The 15,761-nt window shown below is 47.5% G+C and overlaps 1 protein-coding gene across 3 annotated transcripts in view; it reads right to left on the reverse strand.

Annotated features, from left to right (window-relative positions):
* The window catches only part of DOT1L (DOT1 like histone lysine methyltransferase), a 604,393-nt gene that overhangs the window by 6,648 nt on the left and 581,984 nt on the right, over positions 1–15,761 (reverse strand). The window lies entirely within an intron of this gene.

The following is a 15,761-nucleotide window of genomic DNA, read 5'->3' on the forward strand; positions in this document are numbered from 1 at the left end:
AAAGGCTGAGGCAAGCGAAGAGACCCTCCGACCGAACGCCTGTGAGGGAAAAGTAAGGTAAAGAATAGTAGACTAAAAAAATTAAAATAAAATATGCGTGAGTGGGAAGGCAAAAGGCAAAAACGAAGGAATGTTTGAAAACACGACTTAGCTCTGCAGAAAACTAAGAACTGAGGAGCTGTGTGCATACATCACGTGAGAAGGCACTCGTGCATGCGCGGTTAGTTGTGAACTTTCTAAAGTTCTTAAAGTGCCAATGCACTTGTACAGCTTTCCGTATCGGGGCTCCATGGATTACATCACCCACACGTGAGAATATGCTGCCTGCTTGTCCTGGGATAAGACATGATACAAATTTAAATATGGTTAACAATCTGCATTCGAAAAGCATAGAGTACAGTTTACAGAGTTTGCTCTTTGCTGCTGCTCATCCATGAAGACTTTTTGTTCTTTTACTTCTGTTTCAAATACTTCACATTTATTCTTCTTCTGTCTGGTGTACTCTCTATATATCTGTATTGTGGTATACTGTTCTACTTTCTAACCTAGACCTCTTTATTCCTAAAAAAAAAAAAAGCTTTTCCTTCCTTTTCTGGCTAACCCTGGTACAAGTCTTTCTTGAGCTGCTAATTTTTCTAAACTTTCCGAACTTGGGTTCTAGATAAGCTCTGTAAGGATTATTTTACATTGCCAAAGCTTGGATAGGTAGCAGATTAAGTCTTGCAGCTGATTTATTGGGCAGGCACTTGGAATATATACATCTGCTAGCCTCCTCCCCACACATCCTTATTGTAGGCAGGCTCTATTACAGTATATAGAAAGGTGTTTTAATAGAAAATTACATTGAAGATAGGTTTCATTGCTAAAACAGCTCACAGATCTCTGGTTGCCTAGGTCCACCCACCCCTGTGCTTACACTACTTAAATACCTAATTCTCATTTGCTTGGTTCCCTGCAGAATTAAGGACAAATTGTTCCACCCATCCCTGGATTATCACTGATAATTATTTTTCTTGTCTATATATCAGTCACTTCATATACCATCCAATCAAGATGACCTTTATTCAGTGGCGCTTTAGTTCCAAGGATGGGAGAGGGACCTTGGGGTGATAGTGTCTGAAGATCTAAAGGCGAAAAAACAGTGCGACAAGGCGGTGGCTACTGCCAGAAGATGCTGGGCTGCATAAAGAGAGGCGTAACCAGTAGAAGAACAAAGGTGTTGATGCCCTTGTACAGGTCGTTGGTGAGTATTGTGTTCAGTTTTGGAGACCATATCTGGCGAAGGACACAAAAAGGCTTGAAGTGAGCCAGAGGAGGGCAATGAAAATGATAGGAGGTTTGCACCAAAAGATGTATGAGAAGAGACAGGAAGCCCTGAATATGTATACCCTAGAGCAAAGGAGGGACAGAAGAGATATGATTCAGACATTCAAGTACTTGAAAGGTATTAACGTAGAACAAAATCTTTTCCAGCGAAAGGAAAATAGTAAAAAAACAGAAGGCATAATTTGAGGCTGAGGGGTGCTAGGCTCAACAGCAGTGTTAGGAAATTCTACTTTACGAAGAGGGTGGTGGATGCCTGGAATGCGCTCCCGAGAGAGGTGGTGGAGAGTAAAACTGTGACTGAGTTCAAAGAAGCGTGGGATGAACACAGAGGATCTAGAATCAGAAAATAATATTAAAAATTGAACTAAGGCCAGTACTGGGCAGACTTGCACAGTCTGTGTCTGTATATGGCCGTTTAGTGGAGGATGGCTGGGGAGGGCTTCAAAGGCTGGGAGGGTGTAGATGGACTGGAGTGAGCTTTGATGGAGACTAATGGCCACGGAGAGAACACATACAACAGCCGTTGGCCATGGCTGAACCAGAGCATCCAGGTCCTCGGCCTGACTGTCTCTGCGACGAGTGAAGAAGCGGGGCGTTTTGGCGTTGACACTTGTGGCCATCAGGTCCATGAGGGGCTGACCCCCAAGACTGCACTATCAACTGAAAAGCCACGGGGCTTAAACACTACTCTCCAGGATCTAGCACGTGACAACTTAGGAAGTCTGCTTGAACATTCTCCACTCCGGCTATGTGGGAGGCTGAAAGTTCTTGAAGATAAGACTCCGCCCAGACCATGAGCAGAGCTGCCTCTTGTGCCACCAAAGTGCTCCTGCTGCCCCCCTGATGATTGACATAGGCCACTGCCGTGGCATTATCGGACAGAACCCTGACTCACTTGCCCATCAGAAAGGACTGGAAGGCTAACAGCGCCAAAGGGATGGCTCTGGTCTCCAAAACATTGATCGACCAAGAAGCCTCCTCCGTGGAACAAGTGACCTAGGCACTGAGCTCCTCAACCGAGAAGACTGGCATCCGTGAGAAGCACTGTCCATTGTGGCTGTCCAGACTTGCCCCTTGCACAAGATAGGAGGTCTGGAGCCACTAATGAAGACTGTGCCGAGCCAAACCCAGAAGTGGAACAGGATGATCCAGATTGTGCCTCTGAGGCGACCACCTCCGAAGAAGAGCATACTGAAGAGGACGCATGTAGACTCGTGACCACCTCACTACATCGAGGGAAGCCGCCATCGACCCCAATATTTGGAGAAAATCTTGCGCCGAAGGACACCGGGATGCCATAAGCAGGCGAATCTGAGATTTCAATTTGCTTACCAGGGCCTCCGGAAGGAAGGCCTTCCCCAGGGAGGTGTCTAACAGTATTCCTAGATACTCCAGACGCTGAGAGGGAGACAACCGGCTCTTGGAAAGGTTGACGACCTATCCCAGCGACTGCACAAACTCCACCACCCGAGCCGAGACCAGGGTGCTCCCCTGGAGCAACTTCGCTCGAATCAACCAGTCGTCCAGGTAGGGATGGTCTAGAATGCCCTCTTTTTGCAACGCCGCTACGACGACCTCCATCATAAGAACATAAGAATTGCTGCTGCTTGGTCAGACCAGTGGTCCATCGTGCCCAGCAGTCCGCTCCCGTGGTGGCCCCCAGGTCAAAGACCAGAACCCTAAACGAGACCAGCCCTACCTGCGTACGTTCTAGTTCCGCAGGAACTTGTCTAACTTTGACTTGAATCAAAGGGTGTTTTCCCCTACAACAGCCTCCGGAAGAGCGTTCCAATTTTCCACCACTCTCTGGGTGAAAAAGAACTTCCTTACGCTTGTACGGAATCTATCCCCTTTTAATTTTAGAGAGTGCCCTCTTGTTCTCCCTAACTTGGAGAGGGTGAACAACCTGTCTTTATCTACTAAATCTATTCCCTTCATTATCTTGAAGGTTTCAATCATGTCCCCTCTCAGTCTCCTCTTTTCAAGGGAGAAGAGGCCCAGTTTCTCTAATCTCTCACTGTATGACAACTCCTCCAGCCCCTTAACCATTTTAGTCGCTCTTCTCTGGACCCTTTAGAGTAGTACTGTGTCCTTCTTCAAGTACGGTGACCAGTGCTGGATACAGTATTCCAGGTGAGGGTGCACCATGGCCCGGTATAGTGGCATGATAACCTTCTCCGATCTGTTCGTGATCCCCTTCTTAATCATTCCAAGCATTCTGTTTGCTGTTTTTGCCGACCAGTACTCCCAAATTTCTTTCCTGGGGTGTCTCTCCGAGTACTGCACCAGACATCCTGTGTTCATGTACAAGATTTTTGTTACCAACATGCATCACCTTACACTTGTCCACGTTAAACTTCATTTGCCATGTCGCAGCCCATTTCTCGAGTGTGTTTATGTCCTGTTGCAAGTCTTCGCAATCCTCTTGCGTCTTTACTACTCTGAATAATTCGTATCATCTGCAAATTTAATCACCTCGCTCATCGTTCCAATTTCCAGGTCGTTTATAAATATGTTGAAGAGCACAGGCCCAAGCACAGAACCCTGTGGCACTCCACTGATGACGCTTTTCCAATCCAAGTATTGTCCATTTAACCCAACTCTTTGCTTTCTATCTGCCAACCAGTTTTTGATCCACGTGTGTATTTCACCCTCAATCCCATGGCTCTCAATTTTTTGAAGTAGTCGTTCATGCGGGACCTTGTCAAATGCCTTCTGAAAATCCAGATATACAATGTCGACCGGGTCACCTTTGCCTATCTGCCTGTTAACTCCCTTGAAAAAGTGCAGCAAGTCCGTCAAGCAAGATCTTCCTTTGCTGAAGCCGTGCTGGCTGGTTCTCATCAGATTGTGTCCTTCAAGGTGGTCAACGATGCGATCCTTTATCAGTGCCTCTATCATCTTTCCCGGTTCCGAGGTCAGACTCACCGGCCTGTAGTTTCCTGGATCTTCCCTCGAACCTTTCTTGAAGATCGGCGTAACATTCGCCACTTTCCAGTCTTCCGGAATCCTGCCCAATTTGATCGACAGATTGACTATTAGTTGAAGCAGTTCAGCTATAACCCCTTTCAATTCCTTGATTACCCTTGGATGGATGCCATCCGGTCCTGGGGATTTCTCGCTCTTGAGCCTATCAATCTGCCTGTATACCTCTTCTAGACTGACTGTCAACCCAGTCAATTTCCCGTCTTCGTTTCCTAGGTATAGCCTGTCAGCTTCTGGTATGTTGCATATATCCTCTTCTGTAAATATAGATGCAAAAAACGTGTTCAGTTTGTCGGCTATGGCTTTGTCCTTCTTTAGCACTCCCTTTATTCCATGGTTATCCAACGGCCCCACCGCTTCCTTCGCAGGTTGTTTCTCCTTAATATATCGAAAGTACGGCTTGAAGTTTTTCGCCTCCTTGGCAATTTTTTCCTTGTATTTCCTTTTGGCCCCTCTTATCGCTTTATGGCACCTGCGTTGATGTTGCTTGTGTTTTTTCCAGTTTTCGTCTGTTTTTGACCTTTTCCATACTTTAAAAGAAATCTTCTTGTCTCTGATTGCTTCTTTCAGTGCTACAAGGATCCATGCCGGTTCCTTGTTTTTTTTCCTCTTGGATCCCTTGTTGATACGCGGTATATATAGATTTTATTCCTCGGTGACTGTGTCCATGCTTGCTCTAGCGTTTTTACAGCACCTATCCTTTTCTTAATCTTCTTCCCCACCATGAGTCTCATCCCTTCGTAATTTCCTTTTCGGAAGTTCAGCGTCGTTCTGGATCGTTGTTTCACCCCCGTGTCCAGGTTGAAGCAGATCATATTATGATCACTGCTTCCCAGTGTCCCTTCTACTTCTAAGTCTTGTGCCGGTCCTCGTAGTCCATTTAGAAGTAAGTCCAGAATTGCATTTACTCTTGTGTTTTCCTTGACAAGTTGTTCCAGGAAGCAATCGCCCACTGCATCCAGGAACTTGGTTTCCCTATTGCAGCCGGAGGTGCCCAGGTTCTAGTTTATCCCCGGGTAATTGAAGTCACCCATGATAACTGCATTTTCTCCCTTCCAGTTGAGTTTAATCTCAGCCGTCATTTCTTCATCAATTTCTTCGGAATGCCCTGGGGGGTCGGTAGTAAATGCTGATCTTCATTTCCGTTCCATTTGTTCCCGGAATTTTGACCCATAGAGATTCTAACTTATTCTTTGTTTCCAGTGTGTTCTCTCTGGCAGACTCTATTCCCTCTTTGACGTACAGGGCAATGCCCCCACCTTTTTGACCCACTCTTTCTCTGCAGTATAGCTTGTATCCCGGTAGCACAGTGTCCCAGACGTTTTCCTCGTTCCACCATGCCGATGATGTCAAGGTTCTCTTTTTGTGCCATAGTTTCTAATTCACCCATCTTATTCTTTAAACTCCTTGCATTCGTATATATACATTTGAGTTTCGGCATGTTACTTTCTTACACTTTCTTCCTTCTTGCATCCCATTTAATCCATCCGGATTTCTGTCCTGTCCATGATCTGCTGAGTCTTCCCCGCTAACTTCTTGCACAGTATCCTCTGGGTATACTGGTTCCCGAACTATCGACTTTCGGTCGACTGTAGGCTTTCCCCTTCTTCCTAGTTTAAAAACTTCTCAATCTCTCTCCTGATGTTACTTGCAAGAAGCCTCGTTCTGTCTCCGCTGAGGTGGAGTCCATCCTTCCTGAATAGTTTGTTCTTCCCCCAGAACGTCATCCAGTTGCGCACGAAGTGAAATCCTTCTTCCTCACACCAGTGAACATCCGTGGAGCCGTGGCCAGACCAAAAGGAAGAGCACAGAATTGATAGTGTTTCCCCAAGATCGCAAAGTGCAGGAAGCGATGATGGGAGGCCCGAATAGGAAAGTGTAAGTAGGCCTCGGTCAGATCTAGAGAGGTCAGAAACTCCCCTGGCTGAACTGCCAGAATCATCGACCACAGAGTTTCCACGCGGAAGGTACATGAAGAGCCCTGTTGACCCCCTTCAAATCCAAGATGAGTCAAAAGGTCCCTTCCTTCTTTGGCACCACAAAGTAAATCGAGTACCAACCTATGCCCCACTCCTGTGGGGGAACTGGAACCACCATAATGAGATCCAACAATCTTTGAAGGGTCTGGCGAAAGGCCTCCTGCTTCTACGCCACCTGCGAGGGTGAAGCGAGAAAATGGTCTGGCAAGGAATGGGTGAACTCCAGAGCACAGCCATCCAAAATCAACTCCAGAACCGACTGATAGGACTTGATGTCTGCCCATTTCAGATAAAAGTCTTGCAGCCAGGCGCCCACCAGAACCAGGACGGGCGGAAGGGGACCTGGCGGGGGCGCTACTCGCACCCCGGTGGGCCCCATGAAAGGACTACATGCGCTGGAAGAACCTGCCTCTAGAGAGCCCAGAAGACTGAAAAGAGACAGCCACTCACCCAGGGCATAAATCACGCCCATGAGCAATGCCACCTTGAGCCAGTGGCCTAGGCCTATCATCAGGCAAACGAGGCACTTTAGAGTCAGTGAAAGTCTGAACCAACCTGTCCAGGTCCTCACCAAACAAGAAAGATCCCTTAAAAGGAAACTTTGTTAACTTAGCTTTGGATGCTGAATCCGCCGACCAAGCGCAAAGCAGTAAGGTACGGCAGGCTGCCATGGAAATTGCCAACGACTTGGCAGAAGCTCGCAAGAGGTCATACATGGCATCTGAAAGATAAGAAACACCCAATTCAATCTTTGCCACTTCGCGCTTGTGCAATTCCACAGCAAAAAAACACCCGAGTCATTAGCACGCCACACATCGTCGCCTGGACTGCCAGAGCTGTCACATCAAAACTCTATTTAAGGAGGGACTCCAACTTATGCTCCTCCGGGTCCTTCAAGGCCGCACCGCCTTTAACAGGTACGGTATGCCTCTTAGAGATGGCCGAGACCACCGCGTCCACTACAGACAATTTCAGGAATGGGATACAGGCAGGCCATGGAGCACACAAAATGAAAGGGACCTACTGGCACCTGCCACTGAGCGAGCATAATATCCCGAATATCCTGATGCATAGGAAAAGAGTGAGAAGCAGAGCGGATCCCCTTAAGCAAGGGGCTCCGACACAGTGTCCTCAAAGTGCAAAACCGAGGAGACCTGAATTAGCTCATGAAGCTCATCCTGCTGAAAAATGCGCACCACAGATGCATCTTCGCCAGCTGGGGGGTGCTCGAACCCCTTGCTGCCGGAGTCCGACCCCCCAAGAGGATCCTGGAAATCTCCCTCAGGGTCCAGGCCCTCCTCAATTACATCCTGCTCCTCTGTGCAAAAATCCTCATCCCAAGAGACCCTCGGGCGTTTGGATGAGAGAAGAGTAGAGGGGAACAAAACCGCCGGTGTGGGGCCGCACTGGGGAAGATGTCGAGGGCAAACCCCCCCAAGACCCCTGAAGTGGACAAGGAACCTCCTGCCGCCAGCACATAAGCTTTACAAAGTGCTAACATAAATTCAGGGGGAAAGACCCCTGGCGGCCCCAAGGGACTCCCTGTATTTCCAGAACAGGGGGAAGGTCACCTGAGGTCACTGAGATGACAGAGGAGGTTCCCGCCGAAATTGGACCCAAACCTGCCAAAATTGGAGCTCCTGCGGCCTGCCGCATCTGAAAAGCCTGGGACTTTCCTGACGCTGAGGCCGAAGAAACAACCGATGCGAAAAGGGAATCCTTTGCTTCCTGACTATCAGCAGCTGGGGAACTCTCCGCGTGGGCATTGGGGGAAAGCCCGGGCTTCCTCGCGATCCAAAGCCGACTCGCGAGGCACCATCAGTGGGGCGCCCTGGCCTCCGGCATCCGCTGCCCCACTGCTCCAGCCTGCACAACACTTGCACAAGCCGGACGCGAGTACCTCACAGCTGGAGCACAATGAGCACTTTTTCCCTTTAAGTGCTCATTGTGCCGGAAAATGCCCTAGCTGAAAGAAAAAGTGCCGGTTAGTTGAGAAAAACACAGACAAACAGTCAGTTTTACAGGGAAATGATCCCTGCAGACCGCCACACCTCAGGTTTGTTTTTCTAAGTCAGAACAGACTCCATGGCTCTCAAAGCTGGAGGGCTGACCAACCAGGGGGCCAGGCCAACTGCTGAGGCACATCTACAAAAATATGGGGAGGTGGAGGAAGGTGTGGGGAGGGACCCAGCACGAGACCCACTGGGTTTAATACCCCCGAGGTCGGACGGATCCCCAAACAGAACCCGTCCAAGCTCTATCCAGTACAAAAGGGGAACCCAGGAGTTCAAACAAAGTTCCAACAGTGCTAAGACGGGAGCTGAAAAGCCTTACCACCTGCTATGGAGACTGAGATAGACTGGATTTCTAAGGGGGAAGCTATACCGATATTTTTAGATACTAGCAGACTCCTGATACAGGCACTATTGCCGAAACAAGGCCATGTTAAGTTTTTTAAACACAGACTTTTCTAAATAAAATTACAGTGACATCTTGGTTTGCGAGCATAATTCATTCCAGAAGAATGCTTGTAATCCAAAGCGCTTGTATATCAAAGTTTCCCAATAGGAAGTAATGGAAACTCGGATGATTCGTTCCACATCCCAAAAACAGGCCCTATGTTGCACTCAACTTCAGTGACTTAATACATCTCTCATCCCCTCCCCCCAGCCTAAACTTGACCAGAAACTAGCCAACCCCAGCTTAGCTTTCGCTAAATCTGCTACCAAGTTCAGCTCAAGAGGCCTTATATTCATGTGAGATTCTTGGATGTTCAGAGAGAAAAGAGATTCAGCATCCTTCCCTTTGTGTCATAGTACCTGGGATGAAATAAACAGGGCTGCTAACACTAAACCTGCTTCAGCAGCGTGGGATAAGTCAACCCCTCATTTAAGAGTTTTAAGCTCCGTTTGACTCCCTCTAACAGCTGCAAGCACTCCTCCCTAAGAGCTAAGAGCTTCCAGCCTGACAGTACCGCTCGTAAAGAAGCAAAGTTCCCCATTCCGACACAGCCACTTACCACACCTCCATCCTTCATCGTATTCCTGTGGGCCACCATGGCAGTCGAAGGGCACAGGACCCTCCGTTCTCCCAAGCAACTCACGGCGCTGCCATCGCTGCACCTCGCATTCTGCACCAAAAGAAGTCCAAACCACCCGGGCTACAGCTCTTGCACGTCACAAGCAAAACTCCACCCACCCAACACCACCCGTGAGAACCACAACGCATGAGCATTAACATCTAGAAGGCATGGTGTCCGTTGGACATAAGGGTTTGGGGGTGGGCCGTGGGGGGAGAGAAGCCGGTTCCTGGGGGGACGCGCTTGTTGATCGAGTCAACGCTCGTTTTACGAGTTAAAGTTTGCTCGAGTGTTTTGCTCATCTTGCAAAACGCTCGCAAACCGCGGTTTGACTGTATACTGTATTTGCTTGAGATCTTGGATTTTTCGTTTTGTTGGATCTCACTTTTTTTTGCAGATATTTGAAGCACACATTATAATATGCTAATTAAAATTTTGACACCGTCTTCCTTTTATCATAGAACCATGATGGCAGATAAAAGCCAAATGGCCCATCCACAGCATCCATTATCTCCTCCTCTCCCTAAGAGATCCCATGTGCCTGACCCACACTTTCATGAATTCAGATACAGTCTTTGTGGAGGAGTGTGTGGCGCAGTGGTTGAAGCTACAGCTTCGGCACCCTGGGGTTGTGAGTTCAAACCCCACGCTGCTCCTTGTGATCCTGGGCAAGTCACTTAATCCTCCATAGCCCCAGGTACGTTAGATAGATTGTGAGCCCACCGGGACAGAGAGGGAAAATGCTTGAGTACCTGATTGTAAAACCGCTTAGATAACCTTGATAGGCGGTATATAAAATCCTAATAATAATAATAATAACAACCTATACCAGAAGACTACCGAAAGAGTGGTAGAAGTGTGAAATAGTCTCCCAGTAGTATTTCTTAGATTACTTCTGAGCCTATCACCTCTTAACTTCATCCTAAGCTCTCTCATTCCAGAGCTTTTATGCCACTTAGGTATTTACCATAAATCTGGCAGATACCTTGCATGACCTCTCTGCTTTGGACAGCTTTTTTTATTCAAAGAGCAAATCAACAATGCACAAAAGTATAAGCAAGGAGTCCAGACTCCGTAAAGAAGTTCTGCAAAATGGAAAGTGACAATGATTAAATCAACACACAATCCCCTTTAACAAAACCACAGCTTTTTCCTTCCCATACCCTTATGATTTACTTTTGAATAACTCTATACTGAAACATATGTTGTGACTTACCCCTTTTGTTATCTCTCAACTTCATTTACACAGTTATTGCTAATTGCTATAGGTAGTAAATTTAAACAAAACCAACTGTTTAAAAAACTGAAAACTAAGCAAAAAGAAACAAACAAATATCATTTCCGAGCAGTCACGAAATGGTAAATTCCTGTGAAACCCATCTATAAACTGGGTTTTGATAGAATATAATTTTTGTGTTAATCAGACTGGCTTTGATCTGTGAGATTTTTTTTTTCTTAGTTTTTGATATTAATATGTGTGCAACAAGAACAAGCTGTCAGAAAATATATAATTTTTCTTCTCCGTGACAACCAGTGCTACGGCAAAAAGGGGGAGGAGTTTTCTGAGGAGGGAAAATATCAATGAGTATTTTCTCTGCTTGGGGAAGGAGGGAGAATTCTGTGGAAACTGTCAGTGAAGTTAGAACACAGAAGAGAGAGTGAGACAGGTTTTAAGAGCTGAATCTACATAAGATTTGTAATTTCCTGATGGGAAGGGAGGAAAATCTTGCCCATAATACCTTTTCCAGTGCAATAGGTGAGACATTCTAGACAGATTGGTTATTTCCCTATAGCTGTGTGCTGCTGCAGAAGGAATTCACTTTGGATTTTTAACTCTGCCTCTGCTGTACTTCACTGGGTTCTCTAGCTCCACCTATAGTTCTTTCCTTCTACACGTGTGCCTACAGGAGTGTTTGTTTCTGCTCTCCCCATTATTTTTATTCGGTGTAATTTTGTCCTTTTTTCAGAAATTTTGTTGTTTGGAATTTTAAAGCTCTGCCTGTTTCAGAATACACAGACTTTGGTCTGTAGCTGACAGGCCGATCCCACTGGATACCTGTTAGCCAGCCTACATAGTTTTCTCTGGAGCTCAGGGTTGTCCCTGACATGGTCTTACCCACTGTTAAGCAGGGCTCGAGTGCAGACTGTTGGGCACCCATAGGAGACTTGGCGGTGGTCCCTGTTACTTCAAAACTGCAAATTTTGCCCTAGAAAACTGCTGGGATGGAGTCATTGGACTCTCCTCATGTGGATTCTTGCTAGGATAACATAAATTCAGTGCTTTTAGAGTATCCTTGCGCCATTTGCTGCATGGTGCAGTCAGGGCGGTAGCATCAGCTTAGCCTCTCTCCTACTGAAACAGGTGACCAAACGCTCAGCTAGCCCAGCAGGACAGCCTTCATTGCTTTCAGGGCTTAGCATGGCTGGCAATTCTGTTTGCCAGGCTGCTGACCCTCCGCAGCCTAGGAAACGCAAATTTAAGTCAAATAAGGATGACTCTATGCCCCAGGAGCCAGATACTTTTCCAAATCTATGACATTTTTGTGGTGTGAGTTTCAAAACAAATGTTCTCCCCCTGAACAGTCCCAATCTGTCTCTGCGGCATCTCTGAGTGCTTTCGCACTGCCTAACCCTGATCTAGGGGACCTTGATGCAGATGGTTTGGCTTACTTATCCTTTGTTTGCAGGTACAGTGCTTCCTGGAGTGGCAGATCAGAGGCTGTATAGTGGCAGTGCTTGCTGGATATTCAAGCTATATAGAGCTGGTGCTCGGGTAGATACTCTATATACTTTATTGTGCCAAAGAAAGGCTCCGAAGATTGGAGGCCTATTATGGATCTTCAGCATGTGAATGCGGCTCTCAAGGTTCCAAACTTTCATATGGAGACCATGCGTTCAGTCATTGCAGCAGTGGCCCCAGGAGAGTTTCTTGTCTCTCTGGATCTCATGGAGACATACTTGCACATTCCCATTTTTCTGGCTCACTGCAAATTTTTGCAATTTCATGTTCTAGAACAGTATTATCAATTCTCAGCTCTGCCTTTTGGGCTGACGACTGTGCCCCAGACCTTCACCGAGGTGATGATGGTAGTGGTGGCTTACCTGCGAAAGATGGGTTTCCAGGTTCACCTTTACTTGGATCACTGACAGATCAGAGCTCCCTCGTTGGCCAAGGGATGGTGCATTGTGGAACAGGTGCTCCAGGTGCTGGAGAACCTGGGCTGGATTGTCAACTTCAGGAAGAGCCATCTGACGCCCACGCATTCTCTTTGACACAGCTGCGGGCCGCATATATCTACCAGAAGCCCACAGGCAGAAACTGTGTGCCCAGATTTTTTCCCTTCTAGAGTGGCCAACTCCTTCAGCATGGGATTATCTTCATGTTCTGGGATCCATGGTTGCCACGCTGGATGTGGTTCCTTGGGTGAGGGCGCACTTGCATCCTCTTCAGCATGCTTTGTTCTCTCATTGGGCTCTGCACAGGGATGCCTTGCAGGCCTGTCTATCTTGGACTCTGGAAGCTTGAAGAAGCATGGACTGGTGGTTTCTCCAGCAATTGCTCCGCAAGGGCATACCGCTTCACATTGTCTCCTGGATCCATTGTGATGTCAGATGCCAGCCTTCAGGACTGGGGAGCCTACTGCAATCGTTGTCCTGTTCAGGGGTGTTGGATGCTCTCGTAGTGAAAATGGTCAATCAACCGGTTAGAACTCAGGGCCATTTGGCTGGCTCTGATGAGATTGGAGGATCAAGTGGTCAGGGTCTTCTCTGACAATACGACAGCAGTAGCCTACATCAATCACCAGAAAGGGACCAAGAACACTCCTCTGGCTCAGGAAGCCCACCTTCTTTTCTTTGGGCAGAATGTAATCTCCTAGTGCTGAAGGAAGCACATGTGGTGGGAGTAGACAATGCTCAAGCAGAATTCCTCAGCAGATAGACTCTGGATCCTGGCGAATGGGCCCTGTTCGCAGCAGCATTCTAAGCAATAGTGGACCGCTGGAGTTGGCTCCGCTTTGACCTCATGGCCATGGCATGAAACAAGAAAGCGAATCGTTTCTTTAGTCGAAGATCCGAGCCCGGAAGTTAGGGGCCCAACACTCTGGTACAGCCGTGGCCTCAGGAGATTCTCCTGTATGTCTTTCCTCCATGGCTGATGATCGGTCAGGTCATTTGATGGATCGTGGCTCATCTGGGCCATGTCATTCTGGTGGCTCCAGATTGGCCTCTCAGACCGCGGTACTCAGATCTTTTGTGTCCGCGTAGAGGTTGCAGCTTTCAGCTGAGTGCCAATCTGGACCTCCTCATGCAGGGTCGAGGGAGGATCCGAGTCACGTTGCTCTTACGTCATGGTTCTTGAGTGTGCAGCCTTAGATCACAAAGGATATTCTGCTCTGGTTTTTGATACTCTACTCAAGTCTAGGTCGTCGTCCATGGTTTCACCTTTCAAACATTGGTGTGCCCAAGACCAGGTGGACCCCTTATTCAGTTCCGGTCTCGCTGATTCTTGCCTTTTTTCAGGCTGGTTTGGATAGAGGCCTCACTGTGGATTCTCTTCGGGTCTAGGTGGCCGGGCTCTCTTGCTTTAGATTCCGGGAGCATCAGTCCTTGTTGCCACCTCATCCTGTCACCAGATTTCTGAAGGAGGCTATTCATGTCAGACTGCCAGTTAAGTAACCTTTGCCTTCCTGGGACCTTAGCCTGTTGCTGTCTAGCCTTACCAAGACTCCTTTTGAGCCTCTTCAAGATGCTTCCCTCTTTGACTTGATGCTCAAGACCGTTTTTTCAGGTTGCCATTACTTTGGTGCATCGTGTGTTGGAACTATAGGCTTTGTGTTGCAGACACCTTTTCCTCCATATTTTGGAAGCTGGGATGTCCCTTCAGACTGTTCCTTCCTTCCTGCCGAAGGTGGTTTCAGTTTTCCATATTAATCAGGAAGTGCGTCTACCTGCCTTTCAGCCTAATGGTTCCAGGACACAAGATCGTCTGTTGAAGAAACTAGATGTGTGCAGAGTTCTGCATTATCTGGAGGTCACTAACGAGTTTTTTTTCTGACCATTTGTTTGCGCTGACTCATTCAGTTAAGCATGGCACTCCTGCTTCCAAGGCCACGATTTCCAGATGGATCTATAGGGCCATTGTCAACCTACATTCTTTCTGAGAAAGTGTCCCCTGTTTCTGTCAAGATGCATTCTATCAGGAGTTTGGCTTCTTTGTGAGACGAAGCTAGATCTGTCTCCCTTGAGGTTTTATTTTCAGGGTATGCACATGATCATTTCTCCCTTCCTCTCTTTCACCCCAATTCTTCCTCTTTCCTTTCTTTCCCCCACATGTGTAGCATTTTTCCTCCCCTCCCATCTTCCTGTGCAGCTTCTATCCTTTCCTCCCTCCCATGTGCAGCATAACCCTTACCCAGCTTTTATCCTTCCCACCCTCCCATCCCTTGTGCAGCATAACCCTTGCCCAGGTTCTATCCATCCTTCCCTCCCTCCCTCGTGCAGCAGAACCCTTGAGCACACCACCCTCACCTCCACCATGCAGCTGAACCCCTGCTGGCCCTCCATCCTTCCCTTCCCGCTGACCATTAGCGAGCCCTACCTTCATCACTTAGAGTGCTGCCGGCCTGATGTGGTCAGCAGTGAGGGAAGTATGGAGGGTCACCAGGGGTTCGACTGCACGGTGGGGAGTGTTTGAACAGTTGCTGCCGGTGAATCTCGGGACTAGGGCTTATTTTTGGGGTAAAGCTTATATTAAGACCTTCCCTGAAAATGATGCTAGGGCTTATTTTCAGGAAAACACGGTAGTTCGATTTGGTTCTGATGTTTGTTGGGAGGCTGTTCCATGTTTTTGTTCCAATACATGTAAATGTGGTGTTAAATATGCATTTGCACTTGAGGTTTTTTGTTGGGGGGAGGTTCAGCTGGAGTTTGTAGAGATTTCTTTGCAAAGAGAGCCATGCCGAGGAGAATAAGTCATGCTGCTGCAGAGCTTCCGTTGAGTATGTGGAACATTGTGCAGGAGATTTTGAAACTTATTTGGGTAGGGATAGGTAGCCAGTGTAGTTGTTTGTGGTAGGTAGAGATTGAGTCATATTTCTTCAGCTTGAATATGAGCATTATTGCTATGGTCTGTATGAACTGCAGTCTGTGTAGATCAGTGGTTCCCAACCCTGCTCTGGAGGACCACCAGCCAGTTGGGTTTTTGGGATAACCCTAATGAATATGCATAAGAGATATTTGCATATAATGGAGGTGACAGGCATACAAATCTGCTCCATGCATATTCATTAGGGCTATCCTGAAAACCTGACAGGCTGGTGGTCTTCCAGGACAGGGCTGGGAACCACTGGTGTAGATGGAGTTGCAGTAGTCCAGTTGTATTAGGATTAGCA

Source organism: Geotrypetes seraphini, chromosome 8 (assembly GCF_902459505.1).
Source record: "Geotrypetes seraphini chromosome 8, aGeoSer1.1, whole genome shotgun sequence".
Taxonomy (NCBI): Eukaryota; Metazoa; Chordata; class Amphibia; order Gymnophiona; family Dermophiidae; genus Geotrypetes; species Geotrypetes seraphini.